The sequence below is a fragment of the Triticum dicoccoides genome, chromosome 2A (genome assembly GCF_002162155.2).
Source record: "Triticum dicoccoides isolate Atlit2015 ecotype Zavitan chromosome 2A, WEW_v2.0, whole genome shotgun sequence".
Taxonomy (NCBI): Eukaryota; Viridiplantae; Streptophyta; class Magnoliopsida; order Poales; family Poaceae; genus Triticum; species Triticum dicoccoides.
This window is the reverse complement of record NC_041382.1, coordinates 499,125,385-499,142,202: the sequence shown is the minus strand read 5'-3', so window position 1 is coordinate 499,142,202 and position 16,818 is coordinate 499,125,385.

Sequence of the window (16,818 nt, the reverse complement as noted above, 5' to 3'; positions counted from 1 at the left end):
AACCCTTTCGTGGGGCTCGGGGGTAGGAACGATCTACCCCGTGCCTGGGAGCCGGTACGCAATATCTGCGGCCAGGTTTCTGGTTTCCCGGAGCTTCGTGATGTTCTCCTCCGTAACGGAGGAGGCCATCCACTTGCCTCCCGCTCCGGACATGTTCGGAGTGTTTTTTCGGAGAAGATGCATACTTGGGCGCTGGAGCTCGAGTGCGCGAGAATGGATGGGCAGGGAAGAAGAAGGTGTAGGTAAAAAAGAGGAGTCCGTATCCCTTTATAAGGGCGGTAGAAACTGCGTGGCTCCCCACTTGCCTGGTAAAACTCGCTTATTCCCCAAGCGTCGTGATTGATGGCGCGGTTGGGTTACCCACACCCGTATTGATGAGGATCCTGGGATAAGGGGACACGATCTCTGCTCCGACAAGACGTGCCAAGAAAACTGCCTCGCAATACGTGCAGTAGATGGTTGAGAAAAACGGTTCGAATAATAACCGGAGTCATGGCATGACGTCACGTTATGGAAAGTTGTCAGCAGATTAGATTTGTGGAAATATTATACTCTCTATGGTGGTATCTGGAATTTGTTTTGCAGAGCCGGACACTGTCCTTGTGTTCAAAATCTTCTATGGAGTATTTGGAGGAGGAACCCGCCTTGCAATGCCGAAGACAATCTGCGCGTCGGACTCATCGTCATTGAAGCCTGGTTCAGGGGCTACTGAGGGAGTCCTGGATTAGGGGGTCCTCAGACAACCGGACTATATACTTTGGCTGGACTGTTGGACTATGAAGATACAAGATTGAAGACTTCGTTCCGTGTCTGGATGGGACTCTCCTTTGCGTGGATGGCAAGCTTGGTGATTCGGATATGTAGATCTCCTCCCTTGTAACTGACTCTGTGTAACCCTAGCTCCCTCCGGTGTCTATATAAACCGGAGGGTTTTAGTCTGTAGGACAACAACAGTCATACCATAGGCTAGCTTATAGGGTTTAGCCTCTCCGATCTCGTGGTAGATCAACTCTGGTAATAATCATATCATCAAGATCAATCACGCAGGAAGTAGGGTATTACCTCCATCGAGAGGGCCCGAACCTGGGTAAACATTGTGTCCCCCGCCTCTGATACGTCTCCGTCGTATCTATAATTTTTTATTGTTCCATGCCAATATTCTACAACTTTCATATACTTTTGGCAACTTTTTATACTATTTTGGGACTAACATATTGATCCAGTGCCTAGTGCCAGTTCCTGTTTGTTGCATGTTTTTTGTTTCGTAGAATATCCATATCAAACGGAGTCCAAACGGGATATAAACTGACGAAGATTTTTTTTGGAATATATATGATTTTTGGGAAAAAAATCCACGCGAGACGATGCCCGAGGGGGCCACGAGGCAGGGGGCACACCCCAGGGGGGCAGGCGCGCCCCTGACCCTCGTGGCCACCCCGTAAGGCGGTTGATGCCCTTCTTTCGTCGCAAGAAAGCTAATATCCGGATAGAGATCGTTTTAAAATTTCAGCCCAATCGGAGTTACGGATCTCGGGGAATATAAGAAACGGTGAAAGGGTAGAATCTGAGAACGCAGAAACATAGAGAGACAGAGAGACAAATCCAATCTCGGAGGGGCTCTTGCCCCTCCCACACCATGGAGGCCATGGACCAGAGGGTAAACCCTTCTACCATCTAGGGAGGAGGTCAAGGAAGAAGAAGAAGGAGGGGGGCTCTCTCCCCCTCGCTTCCGGTGGCACCGGAGTGCCACAGGGGGCCATCATCATCACCGCAATCTTCACCAACAACTTCACCGCCATCATCACCAACTCTCCCCCCTCTATGAAGCGGTGTAACCTCTCTCTTACCTGATGTAATCTCTACTTAAACATGGTGCTCAACACTATATATTATTTCCCAATGATGTATGGCTATCCTATGATGTTTGAGTAGATCCATTTTGTCCTATGGGCTATTTGATGATCAAGATTGGTTCGAGTTGCATGTTTTATTATTGGTGTTGTCCTATGGTGCTCTCCGTGTCGCGCAAGCATGAGGGATCCCCGCTGTAGGGTGTTGCAATATGTTCATGATTCGCTTATAGTGGGTTGCGTGAGTGACTGAAACACAAACTTGAGTAAGGGGGTTGTTGCATATGGGATAAAGAGGACTTGATGCTTTAATGCTATGGTTGGGTTTTACCTTAATGATCTTTAGTAGTTGAGGATGCTTGCTAGAGTTCCAATCATAAGTGCATATGATCCAAGTAGAGAAAGTATGTTAGCTTATGCCTCTCCCTCATATAAAATTGCAATAATGATTACTGGTCTAGTTATCGATTGCCTAGGGACAAATAACTTTCTCGTAACAAACAGCTCTCTACTAAAACTAATTTAGTTGTGTCTTTATCTAAACAGCCCCTACTTTTTATTTACATGCTCTTTATTACCTTGCAAACCTATCCAACAACACCTACAAAGTACTTCTAGTTTCATACTTGTTCTAGGTAAAGCGAACGTCAAGCGTGCGTAGAGTTGTATCGGTGGTCGATAGAACTTGAGGGAATATTTTTTCTGCCTTTAGCTCCTCGTTGGGTTTGACACTCTTACTTATCGAAAACTTTTGCGATCCCCTATACTTGTGGGTTATCAAGACCTTTTTCTGTCGCCGTTGCCGGGGAGCAATAGTGTGGGGTGAATATTCTTGTCTGTGCTTGTTTGCTTTATCACTAAGTAATTTTTATTTGCTATTCTTAGTTGTTTTCTATCTTTAGTTATGGGTAGGAAACGCAAAATACAAAAAAAATTAGTTGTACCTACTGAACCAATGGTTGCAGAACCACTCAAAATCTATCACACTCCTGAAGCTTATTACTTGGATCATCTTCGATCCCTATGTGCTCGTGCTGAAACCCCAACTAGCTTAGTTGAGGGCAAATCTTTAGATGAGCATGCTTGTTATGTGCGACACCGTATATCTGAAAAAGGGAAACTTTTACTGGGTCAAATTCATAGTTTGCAATGCTATGCTTGGAATCTATGTGAAATATATGATTTTACTTGTTGTTCTGAAAACCCTAAGAAACACCTTCCCTATCAATGTGAGTTTAGTGATAATGGAATCGTATCTTCGTATGCTAAGGGTGTTTATAATTACTATGATGTTCAACAAATTTAAGAATTCGTTGCTTTTAAGGGTGCTTACGAAATTGCTTCTTTGATTGAAAAGTATGATGCTACTCTTTACAAGTCTGAAAATATTGCCGTACTTAAATATTTCTATGATAATTATGCTTCTAATGCCTATGTTGAACCATATATTGAGGACTACTCCGCTGTCCAAGAAGAGACTAATATTTTGCAGGAGTCAATGGAAGAAGAAATTGATGAAACTGTGAGCTCATTGGATGAAAAAGATGAGGAGGAGAGCGAAGAACAAAAGGAGGAAGAGCGGATTAGCTACCTATGCCCACCTTCTAATGAGAGTAACTCTTCAACTCATACATTGTTTAATTTCCCTTTGTGTTTACCAAAGGATGATTGCTATGATGATTGTTATGATCCCGTTGATTCTCTTGAAATATCCCTTTTTGATGATGCTTGCTATGCTTGTGGCCATGATGCCAATATGAATGATGCTTATGGAGATGAACTTGCTATAGTTACTTATCTTAAACATGAAATTGTTGCTATTACACCCACACATGATAGTCCTATTATCTTTTTGAATTCTCCAAACTACACTATATCGGAGAAGTTTGTGCTTATTAAGGATTATATTGATGGGTTGCCTTTTACTGTTGCACATGATGATTTTGATAGATATAATTTGCATGTGCTTGCTTCTCCTACTTGCAATTATTATGAGAGAGGAACTATATCTCGACCTCTCTATGTTTCCAACATGGTAAAATTGCAAGAAACTGTTTATACTATGCATTGGCCATTACTATGTGTGCATGAACTGTTCTTTTATGACATGCCGATGCATAGGAAGAGAGTTAGACTTCGTCATTACTTGATATATGTTGCTTTGTGCTCACTGCTAAATTACAAATCATTGTTAATTAAAATTGGCTTTGATATACCTTGGGATCCGGGTGGATTCACTTCTTGAGCACTATATTCCTAGCTTAATGGCTTAACTTTTTCAAAAAGGAAAGTGAAAGTGAGAAAGATGAGCATTGTTGAAGTGGGAGCTAGCCTTGAACTTTGTTCATGCTCACGGAAAATTTGTGAATCTTGATTATATGAACTTTTCAACAAAAATAATTATCCCCTTGTACAATTCCATTGTATTATAAAAATAATGTGCCAAGGTTTGCCTTTAGGATATTTTAGATGCTTGTAGGTTTGTGCGGTGCAGGACAAAAACTTTGGCTGTAGTGCGCAACATTTTTTGATGGAACGTCAAATGGTTCTGATTCTTTTTGCACCGTCTTTCTATGAAAATTGTTTATTTTTCCTAATTTTGGCAGAATTGTTCAAGTATCAAAAGTATGGTGAATGTTCAAATTGTTCTGTTTTAGACAGATTCTGTTTTTGATGCATAGTTTGCTTTTTTTGATGAAACTAACGATTTATATCAGTGGATTAAGCCATGGAAAAGTTATATTACAGTAGACACAATGCAAAAACAAAATATGAATTGGTTTGCAACAGTACTTAGAGTAGTGATTTGCTTTAGTATGCTAACGGATCTTACCGAGCTTTCTGTTGAGTTTTGTGTGGATGAAGTGTTCGATGATCGAGAAGGTCTCGATGTGAGAAGAAGGAAGAGAGGCAAGAGATCAATCTTGGGGATGCTCGAGGCACCCCAAGTAAATATTCAAGGAGACTCAAGCGTCTAAGCTTGGGGATGCCCCGGAAGGCATCCCCTCTTTCTTCAACAAGTATCGATATGTTTTCGGATTTGTTTCGTTCATGCGATATGTGCAATCTTGGAGCGTCTTTTGCATTTAGTTTTCATTTTTCTTTTATGCACCATGTTGGTATGAGATAGTCCTTGGTTGATTTATAGAATGCTCTATGCGCTTCACTTATATCTTTTGAGTATGGCTTTATAGAATGCTTCATGTGCTTCACTTATATCATTTGAAGTTTGGATTGCCTGTTTCTCTTCACTTAGACAACCGCCATTTGTAGAATGCTCTTTTGCTTCACTTATATTTTTTAGAGCGTGGGCATATCTTTTGAAGAAAGAATTGAACTTCCCTTGCTTCACTTATATCCATTTAGAGAGATGACAGGAATTGGTCATTCACATAGTTAGTCATAAAATCCTACATAAAACTTGTAGATCACTGAATATGATATGTTTGATTCCTTGCAATAGTTTTGTGATATAAAGATGGTGATATTAGAGTCATGCTAGTGGGTAGTTGTGGATTAGTAGAAATACTTGTGTTGAGGTTTGTGATTCCCGTAGCATGCACATATGGTGAACTGTTATGTAACGAAGTCGGAGCATGAGGTATTTATTGATTGTCTTCCATATGAGTGGCAGTCGGGGACGAGCGATGGTCTTTTCCTACCAATCTATCCCCTAGGGGCAGGCGTAGTAGTACTTTTCTTCGAGGGCTAATAAACTTTTGCAATAAGTATGTGAGTTCTTTATTAATAATGTTGAGTCCATGGATTATACGCACTCTCACCCTTCCACCATTGCTAGCCTCTTTGGTATTGTGCAAATTTCACCGGTACCATAAACCCACCATATATCTTCCTCAAAACAGCCACCATACCTACCTATCATGGCATTTCCATAGCCATTCCGAGATATATTGCTATGCAACTTCCATCATCATCATATACATGACTTGAGAATTTATTGTCATATTGCTCTGCATGATTGTAAGATAGCTAGCATGATGTTTTCATGGCTTGTCCGTTTTTTGATGTCATTGCTATGCTAGATCATTGCACATCCCGGTACACCGCCGGATGCATTCATATAGTCATATCTTTGTTCTAGTATCGAGTTGTAATATTGAGATGTAAGTAAATAAAAGTGTGATGATCATCATTATTAGAGCATTGCCCCAAGAAAAAAAGAGAGGCCAAAGAAGCCTAAATAAAAAAAGGGGGGCCAAAGAAGCCCGCAAAAAAAAGAAAAAAAGAAAAAAAAAGAAAAAAGAAAAAAGGGGGCAATGTTACTATCCTTTTACCACACTTGTGCTTCAAAGTAGCACCATGTTCTTCATATAGAGAGTCTCTTGAGTTATCACTTTCATATACTAGTGGGAATTTTCATTATAGAACTTAGCTTGTATATTCCAACGATGGGCTTCCTCAAATACCCTAGGTCTTCATGAGCAAGCAAGTTGGATGCACACCCACTTAGTTTCAGTTTGAGATTTCATATACTTATAGCTATGGTGCATCCGTTGCATGGCAATCCCTACTCACTCACATTGATATCTATTGATGGGCATCTCCATAGCCCGTTGATACACCTAGTTGATGTGAGACTATCTTCTCCTTTTTGTCTTCTCCACAACCACCATTCTATTCCACCTATAGTACTATATCCATGGCTCACGCTCATGTATTACGTGAGGGTTGAAAATGCCGAAGCGCGTTAAAAAGTATGAACCAATTTCTCGGCTTGTCATCGGGGTTCTGCATGATGTGAATATTTTGTGTGGTGAAGATGGAGCATAGCCAGACTATATGATTTTGTAGGGATAACTTTCTTTGGCCTTGTTATTTTGAAAAGACATGATTGCTTTATTAGTGGGCTTGAAGTACTATTGTTTTTATGTCAAATGATATGCTATTGCTTTGAATCACTCGTATCTTAGTATTCATGCCATGATTAGATTACATGATCAAGATTATGCTAGGTAGCATTCCACATAAGAAATTATCTTTTTATCATTTACCAACTTGAGGACGAGCAGGAATTAAGCTTGGGGATGCTGATACGTCTCCGTCGTATCTATAACTTTTGATTGTTCCATGCCAATATTCTACAACTTTTATATACTTTTGGCAACTTTTTATACTATTTTTGGGACTAACATATTGATCCAGTGCCCAGTGCCAGTTCCTATTTGTTGCATGTTTTTTGTTTCGCGGAACATCCATATCAAACGGAGTCCAAATGGGATAAAAACTGACGAAGATTTTTTTGGAATATATATGATTTTTGGGAAGAAAAATCCACGCGAGACGATGCCCGAGGGGGGCACGAGGCAGGGGGGCGCGCCCTAGGGGGACAGGCGTGCCCCTGACCCTCGTGGCCACCCCGTAAGGCAGTTGATGCCCTTCTTTCGCCGCAAGAAAGCTAATATCCGGATAGAGATCGTGTTAAAATTTCAGCCCAATCGGAGTTACGGATCTCTGGGAATATAAGAAACGGTGAAAGGGTAGAATCTGAGAACGCAAAAACAGAGAGAGAGACAGAGAGACAGATCCAATCTCGGAGGGGCTCTTGCCCCTCCCATGCCATGGGGGCCATGGACCAGAGGGGAAACCCTTCTCCCATCTTGGGAGGAGGTCAAGGAAGAAGAAGAAGGAGGGGGGCTCTCTCCCCCTCGCTTCCGGTGGCACCGGAGTGCCACCGGGGGCCATCATCATCACCGCAATCTTCACCAACAACTTCACCGCCATCATCACCAACTCTTCCCCCCTCTATGCAGCGGTGTAACCTCTCTCTTACCTGATGTAATCTCTACTTAAACATGGTGCTCAACGCTATATATTATTTCCCAATGATGTATGGCTATCCTATGATGTTTGAGTAGATCCGTTTTGTCCTATGGGCTATTTGATGATCAAGATTGGTTTGAGTTGCATGTTTTATTATTGGTGCTGTCCTATGGCGCTCTCCGTGTTGCACAAGCATGAGGGATCCCCACTGTATGGTGTTGCAATATGTTCATGATTCTCTTATAGTAGGTTGCGTGAGTGACTGAAACACAAACCCGAGTAAGGGGGTTGTTGCGTATGGGATAAAAAGGACTTGATGCTTTAATGCTGTGGTTGGGTTTTACCTTAATGATCTTTAGTAGTTGTGGATGCTTGCTAGAGTTCCATTCATAAGTGCATATGATCCAAGTAGAGAAAGTATGTTAGCTTATGCCTCTCCCTCATATAAAATTGCAATAATGATTACCGGTCTAGTTATCGATTGCCTAGGGACAAATAACTTTCTCGTAACAAAAAGCTCTCTACTAAAACTAATTTAGTTGTGTCTTTATCTAAACAGCCCCTAATTTTTATTTACATGCTCTTTATTACCTTGCAAACCTATCCAACAACACCTACAAAGTACTTCTAGTTTCATACTTGTTCTAGGTAAAGCGAACGTCAAGCGTGCGTAGAGTTGTATCGGTGGTCGATAGAACTTGAGGGAATATTTGTTCTGCCTTTAGCTCCTCGTTGGGTTCAACACTCTTACTTATCAAAAACTTTTGCGATCCCCTATACAGGATGTTGAGCCCTGCGCCGCCATCGATGAGGGTCTTGGTGACTTGCACGTTGCTGATGACGGGCGAACAAAGCATCGGAAGGACGCCGGCGGTGGCCGCACACTTGAGCTGATCTGCTGAGTTGAATGTGATGGCGCACTAGGACCACCTGAGCGAGCGCGTGACTCGAGCTTGGGGAGGACTTCATTAACTTCATGAGCAAACTATTTGAAGATACGCTATGAGGCTGGGGCTTGAGCTCCGCCCAATATGCAGGCGATAGCATGCGGCTCCTGGAAGCCCCCAACTCCCTCGTCTTGGTCGTGGTCATCGTTCCTTCTTGGTGGTGGCGGTAGTGGAGGGAGACCGGTGTTGCCCTGAGGATGATCCTCATGAGGCTGATCCCTCCAGGTGCCCTCGCGAGGCTGATCCTGCCAATGGTCCTCACGAGGCCGGTCGCGCCACTCCTGGCGCGGGCCACGGTCATCCCAACGTCTGCCACCACGTCCTCCTCGGCCGTAACCCCGGTCGTTACGCTCGGGGCGTTGACCGAAGCGTCCTTCTCGAATGGCTCTAAGCTCTTGACAGCCACTGGTGTTGTGGCTATGCAGGTTATGGAAGGCACAGAATGGTCGGCTGCTCTTGGATGACTCGGCCTGGTCCCTACCACGCTTTGTGTCCGGCTCCGCCGTGAGCACGGTTGCTCCCTTGCGCTTCACGTCTTTGGCCTTGGCTTTCTTCTCCTCCAGGGTCTGCAGCCGGGAGCTCGAGGAGGGAGAGGTGCCCCTCCTCAGCTCTTGCACACTTGGTCGCCAGGTTGAACAGCTCTAGAGACGTGCACAGCTCCTCATGGATGGCAAGCTCCTCCTTCATCTTGACGTCGCGGATGCCATCGGAGAATACAGAGATGATGGCCTCGTCCGTCACCTTGGGGATCATGAGGCGAACGTTGTTGAAGCACTGGATGTACTTCTGGAGGGTCTCTCCTGGTTGTTGCTTGACGCAACGTAGGTCACCCGCAGCCGGTGGGCGGTCGCGAGTGCACTGGAAGTTAGCAACGAAACGGTCGCGCATCTCGTCCCAGGAGGAGATCGAGCATGGAGGCTGGTTCAGGAGCCAGGAGCGGGCACCATCCTTGAGAGCCATGGGAAACCAGTTCGCCATGACTTTCTCGTCGCTGTTGGCCGCCTCGATGCTCAGCTTGAAGAGCTACAGGAACTCCGTGGGGTCAGGGGTACCGTCGTAGCGAGGAGGCAGATCTGGTTTGAACTTGCCCGGCCAAGCGACGCTACGCAGCTCAGGGGTGAAGGCGCGGCAGCCTGCTGTGGTCACTGGGACTCTGCGCTGGTGGAGAACTTGTCCTTGATGGGGTCTACGCACCGCCGCCGCAGGCGGCACGCGGTCTTGCCGTGGTGGCGCAAGGAGCGCGGGGGCGTTTTCTCGCGGTCGAGGGACTTCTTGGCAGCCTCTTTCTTCTTGCGCGGGCGCCGGACATGGTAGGTTGTGCCGTGGGGCCGCGCGCCAGGGCGCCAAGACTCCGTCTTGGGGTAGAGGTGGTGGAGGCACTCCATGGGCCATGCCGCCTGCGGCTGGCGGAGGGCGAGGCGACGAGAGGGACGACGCGGGGGAGCCCGCTGCGGCGCTGACAAGCTCGGTGATACGGTCGAGCCAGTCCTCATAGAGGTCATCGACTGGGTGGTAGCGCAGGAGCTCGCACGCCATGCACAGAGCGGCCTGCGCGTCCACGGGAGCGCGACGAGCGTGGGATGACGAGCCGGCCGGGGTCAGCGATGGAGTGGCGGTGCGGCCGTCCCGCCGCATCGAGGGGTGCAGCGAGGATGCTTGCTGCTCGTTCCCCGCCGGGCCGGTGGCGGCGTTGGTGGCAGGCGACGGGGAATGATGGGGTGGCCCACCTACGGGAGCCATCTGAGCGATGCGGGCGGCGAGGGCAGCCCGGCGCTCGGCGCGAGTGCGGCGAGCGTCCGCCATGGAGACAATGGAGCAACGAGACGCGGAGCGACGGAAGGGAAGCTTCGGCGCACCCCTACCCGGCATGCCAAATGTCGGATCACGGGTTCCGGCAAAACCCTCAAGGTTCAAACTCTGGGGTGCGCACGAAGATCTCCCCCTACCGATCCATGTCCTAGCTTTGCTAAGATCTTACGAGCTAACTCGACGAACTCAAAACACAAAGGACAAGATTTATACTGGTTCGGGCCACCGTTGTGGTGTAATATCCTACTCCAGTGTGGTGGGGTGGATTGCCTCTTGGGCTGAGGATGAACAGTACAAGGGGAAGAACAGCCTCCTGAGGAGAGGTGTTCTTGTGCTCGGTGAACTTGTGGTGGTTCTGGTTACTCTCGATCCGTCCGCCCCCTAGCTATGGTGGTGGCTAGTCCTATTTATAGAGGCCCTGGTCCTCTCCCCAAATATTGAGCGGGAACGGAGCCAACAACGGCCAATTCGAAAGGGGACAGCTAGTACAACTTATCCTGACAAAAGTGGTCTTCGCTTGTCAAAGGCTCTGGTGGTGACACCATCTTGGGCTCCACGGTGACCTCCATCTTGCCGTCCTTTTGGTCTTGGTCTCATTGCACTAATATGGAAACCTTTGGTTGATGCCTTGGTACTCCGCGCCTACGCCTGCTTCTTTAGCACCAAAGAGGAAACAAGGACACTGCGCGCTGGCGCCCGCCTGGCACCCGCCTGGCCTTGGTCGTCATGGCTCACGTCACTAGAACCTCGCGAGGTTTGCCTGGCCTTGAACTCTCCGCCCCTCGCGAGCCAGCCTGGTGAGGCCGCTCCTGAGGAGGTCTTGTGTCGTCCTCCTCGCGAGGCTTGGCCTCTCACGAGGGTCTTGAGTCCTTGCTGGTGAAGATGGGCGGTACGGACCCGCTCGCAGTGCCACGCCGTGGGCCGTAGGCAGGCAAGTCTGGGAACCCCCGTTCCCAGAACGCCGACCGTAGGACACATGTATATTAGCTGATGTAAATTATTAATTGCGATTTCTTATTCCTGTACTGGCTGAATTTGTATTTAGAAGCGTAATTTTAATGCATTGCTGTGGATTTGCATTTCCTGTTGAAAAACTGCCCTTTTAATTTTTTTCTTTAAAAGGACGGTTGCCTTTTTGTGAAGACCTTTGTGTGGATATTTTAGTTTATGATAACCTGTCAAATCATTAGAGAACTTTCACCACCTTCTGCTGGTATAATTCTTCAATATCATTTGGACCTCTAAAAATAATCAGGTGGTGTAGACGATGATCATTAGGATGTTGGTGTGCAATAGTTGTCTTGTTTTCCTGGTTCATCTTAATTATTGTGTTGCTTTTTATCTGCATGCCTTTTCTCATATGTGATACACTTCTTTGGATGGTTAAGAAACGAAGGACTATTCTTTGACATGTGGATCCATTGCAATTGTCAACAAGGTGACTCTTCTGTTCCATAGTAAACTAAGCGATCTATAATGAAAACTGCAGAGAAATTAGTGAAGATGACATCATCATAGTGCCTTTTAGATTATGTAGGTGTGTTCAGTATCCGGCTTTTTTTCTGGTTCATTTACTAGGTGACATATGTATTATATATAGATTCAAGAAATATATTATCATATTCGTTTTTCGGCCTACAGTGAAGTTATGTACTCCACTGCATAAATGATTTTCTTTTTTTGGATGTTGAAGTTTCCAGCCACATGGGTAGATGAGTTGTTCTACCTTTGAGTTCCTTCTAAAAGAATGCAGGCCACACGAAAAGGATCATAAAATTGCTATCAAACTCAGGTCTTCACACTGGGATACATAGAATAATAGGATGTCTATCAATAACTAAATACGCTGTGTAGTTATCATATTCCAGTGACTTCCAAAATTTGTTGTTTTTTCTGAAATTTACATCTATATGAGATCACACATGAAAAATGTGCAGCAAGACACATGTCTGCTTTCTACAATTTTCTTGTAAACACATTTCTTTCTTTGTGTATAACAATAAGTGAGATTTATGCTCCAAAAATGAGATGTCATCATATGTTTTCAAGTTATTGGTGGAATCTTCGTGTTCCAGTGAAATCTTATTATGATTCTACGACTACAAATAAAAGTATATTAGCCATGTTTTGCATCTTGCATATTGATTGCTTTTTACACTATTCTAAGATGCTCTACTATACATAGTGTGAGCAGTTTGCTTTTATTTGTATGTCTAATGGGGTTATGTAACTCAGTAATGATTGGGAAAGGAAGTGGTACGCAATGACACGTGGAGCAGGTTTCATGAAAGGAGGAACAACTAACAATGCTAATTATTTCTCCAGTTGCAACGCACATGCATGTTTGCTAGTCCAAACTCATAACTCAAATATTCACCTCCACGATCAGATCGCAGAAACTTGATTTTCTTGTTATGATAATTTTCCACTTCACTCTGAAATTCTTTGAACTTTTCAAATGTTTCAGACTTATGTTTCATTAAGTAGATATACCCATATCTGCTCAAATCATCTGTGAAGGTGAGAAAATAATGATATCCGCCGCGAGCTTCAATGTTCATTGGATCACATACATCAACATGTATGATTTCCAATAACTCTGTTGCTCACTCCATTGTTCCGGAGAACGAAGTTTTAGTCATCTTGCCCATGAGGCATGGTTCGCAAGTACCAAGTGATTCATAATCAAGTGATTCCAGATTTCCATCAGAACGGAGTTTCTTCATGCGCTTTACACCAATATGACCTAAGTGGCAGTGCCACAAATAAGTTGCACTATCATTATCAACTCTGCATCTTTTGGCTTCAATACTATGAACATGTGTATCAGTACTATCAAGATTTAGTAAAAGTAGACCACTCATCAAGGGTGCATGACCATAAAAGATATTACTCATATAAATAGAACAACCATTATTCTCTGATTTAAATGAATAACCGTCTCGCATCAAACAAGATCCAGGTATAATGTTCATGCTCAACACTGGCACCAAATAACAATTATTTAGGTCCAAAACTAATCCTGAAGGTAGATGTAGAGGTAGCGTGCCGACGGCGATCACATCAACTTTGGAACCATTTCCCACGCGCATCGTCACCTCGTCCTTAGCCAATCTTTGCTTAATACGTAGCCCCTCTTTCGAGTTGCAAATGTTAGCAACTGAACCAGTATCAAATACCCAGGCACTACTGCGAGCATTAGTAAGGTACACATCAATAAAATGTATATCAAATATACCTTTCACTTAACCATCCTTCTTCTCCGCCAAATACTTGGGACAGTTCCGCTTCCAGTGACCAGTTCCTTTGCATTAGAAGCACTCAGTCTCAGGCTTAGCTCCAGACTTGGGTTTCTTCACTTGAGCAGCAACTAGCTTGCTATTCTTCTTGAAGTTCCCCCTCTCCCCTTTACCCTTTTTCTTGAAACTGGTGGTCTTGTTACCTAGCGGTGCTTCCAGGACATAATTCTTCTGTGCAACAATGAGGATAATCCTCAAGTTACGGACCCAGTCCATGTAGTTGCTACCATCATCTTTCAACTTAGCTTTCTCTAGGAACGCATTAAAATTCAATGGAACAATAGCACGGGCCATCTATCTATAGACATGCAAAATACTATCAGGTACTAAGTTCATGATAAATTAAAGTTCAATTAATCAAATTACTTAAGAACTCCCACTTAGATAGACATCTCTCTAATCATCTAAGTGATCACGTGATCCATATCAACTAAACCATGTTTTATCATCACGTGAGATGGGGTAGTTTTCAATGGTGAACATCACTATGTTGATCATATCTACTATATGATTCACGCTCGACCTTTCGGTCTCAGTGTTCCGAGTCCATATCTGCATATGCCAGGCTCGTCAAGTTTAACCCGACTATTCTGCGTGTGCAAAACTGGCTTGCACCCGTTGTATGTGAACGTAGAGCTTATCACACCCGACCATCATGTGGTGTCTCGGCACGACAAACTGTAGCAACAGTGCATACTTAGGGAGAACACTTATACCTTGAAATTTAGTGAGAGATCATCTTATAATGCTACCGTCGAACTAAGCAAAATAAGATGCATAAAGGATAAACATCACATGCAATCAATATAAGTGATATGATATGGCCATCATCATCTTGTGCCTTTGATCTCCATCTCCAAAGCACCGTCATGATCACCATCGTCACCGGCTTGACACCTTGATCTCCATCGAAGCATCATTGTCGTCTCGCCAACTATTGCTTCTACGACTATCGCTACCGCTTAGTGATAAAGTAAAGCAATTACATGGCGATTATATTTCATACAATAAAGCGACAACCATATGGCTCCTGCCAGTTGTCGATAACTGTGTTACAAAACATGATCATCTCATACAAAAAATTTAGAATCATGTCTTGACCATATCACATCACAACATGCCTTGCAAAAACAAATTAGACGTCCTCTACTTTGTTGTTGCAAGTTTTACGTGGCTGCTACTGGCTGAGCAAGAACCGTTCTTACCTACGCATCAAAAACCACAACGCGGTATAGTGATTGCTTTTTGATCTTCAGAAAGAACCTTGTTCATTGAATCCGATTCAACTAAAGTTGGAGAAACTGACACCCACCAGCCACCTGTGTGCAAAGCACGTCGGTAGAACCAGTCTCGCGTAAGCGTACGCGTAATGTCGGTCTGGGCCGCTTCATCCAACAATACTGCCGAATAAAGAATCAACTAGTGACGGCAAGCAATATGTATATACCCACGCCCACAACTCCTTTGTGTTCTACTCATTCATATAACATCTACGCATAGACCTGGCTCGGATGCCACTGTTGGGGAACATAGTAATTTCAAAATTTTCCTACGCACACACAAGATCATGGTGATGCATAGCAACGAGAGGGAAGAGTGTTATCTACATACCCTCATAGACCATAAGAGGAAGCGTTATGACAACGCGGTTGATGTAGTTGTACGTCTTCACGATCGACCGATCCTAGCACCGAAGGTACGACACCTCCGCGATCTGCACACGTTCGGCTCGGTGACGTCCCATGAACTCACGATCTAGTAGAGTGTCGAGGGAGAGCTTCGTCAACACGACGGCGTGATGATGGTGATGATGATGCTACCCGAACAGGGCTTCGCCTAAGCACCGCTACGATATGACCGAAGTGGATTATGGTGGAGGGGGCACCGCACACGGCTGGAAACAATCAACTTGTGTGTTCTAGGGTGCCCCTGCCCCCGTATATAAAGGAGCAAGGGGGGAGGACGGACGGCCTAGGGGCGCGCCAAGGAGACGGGGAGTCCTCCTCCTAGTAGGAGTAGGACTCCCCTTTTCCTAGTCCAACTAGGAAGGGGAAAGGGGAAATGAAGGAGGGGAGAGATGGAGGAAAGAGGGGGTGCCGTCCCCTCCTTGTCCAATTCGGACTCCCAAGGGGGGAGGGGGTGGCCAGCCCTAGGCCCCCTCCTCTCTCTCACAAGGCCCATGTAGGCCCATTAGTTCCCCCGGGGGTTCCGATAACCCCCCGGCACTCCATAAATGTTTGGTGACCCCTGGAACTCATCCGGTGTCCGAATATAGTCGTCCAATATATCAATCTTCATGTCTCGACCATTTAGAGACTCCTCTTCATGTCCGTGATCACATCTAGGACTCCGGACTATCTTCGGTACATCAAAACACATAAACTCATAATACCGATCATCACGGAACGTTAAGCGTGCGGACCCTACTGGTCGAGAACTATGTAGACATGACCGAGACACGTCTTCGGTCAATAACCAACATCAGAACCTAGATGCTCATATTGGTTCCTACATATTCTATGAAGATCTTTATCGATCAAACCGCATAACGATATACGTTGTTCCCTTTGTCATCGGTATGTTACTTGCCCGAGGTTTGATCGTCGGTATCTCAATACCTAGTTCAATCTCATTACCAGCAAGTCTCTTTAATTGTTTCGTAATGCTACACCCCGTAACTAACTCATTAGCTACATTGCTTGCAAGGATTATAGTGATGCACATTGCCGAGAGGGCCCAGAGATACCTCTCCGACAATCGGAGTGACAAATCCTAATCTCGATCTATGCCAACTCAACAAACACCATCGGAGACACCTGTAGAGCACCTTTATAATCACCAAGTTACGTTGTGACGTTTGGTAGCACACAAAGTGTTCCTCCGGTATTCAGGAGTTGCATGATCTCATAGTCATAGGAACATGCATAAGTTATGGAGAAAGCAATAACAACAAACTAAACAATAACCGTGCTAAGCTAATGGATGGGTCAAGTCAATCAGATCATTCTCTAATGATGTGATCCCGTTAATCAAATGACAACTCATGTCTATGGTTAGGAAACATAACCATCATTGATTCAACGAGCTAGCAAAGTAGAGGCAAACTAGAGACACTCTGTTTGTCTATGTATT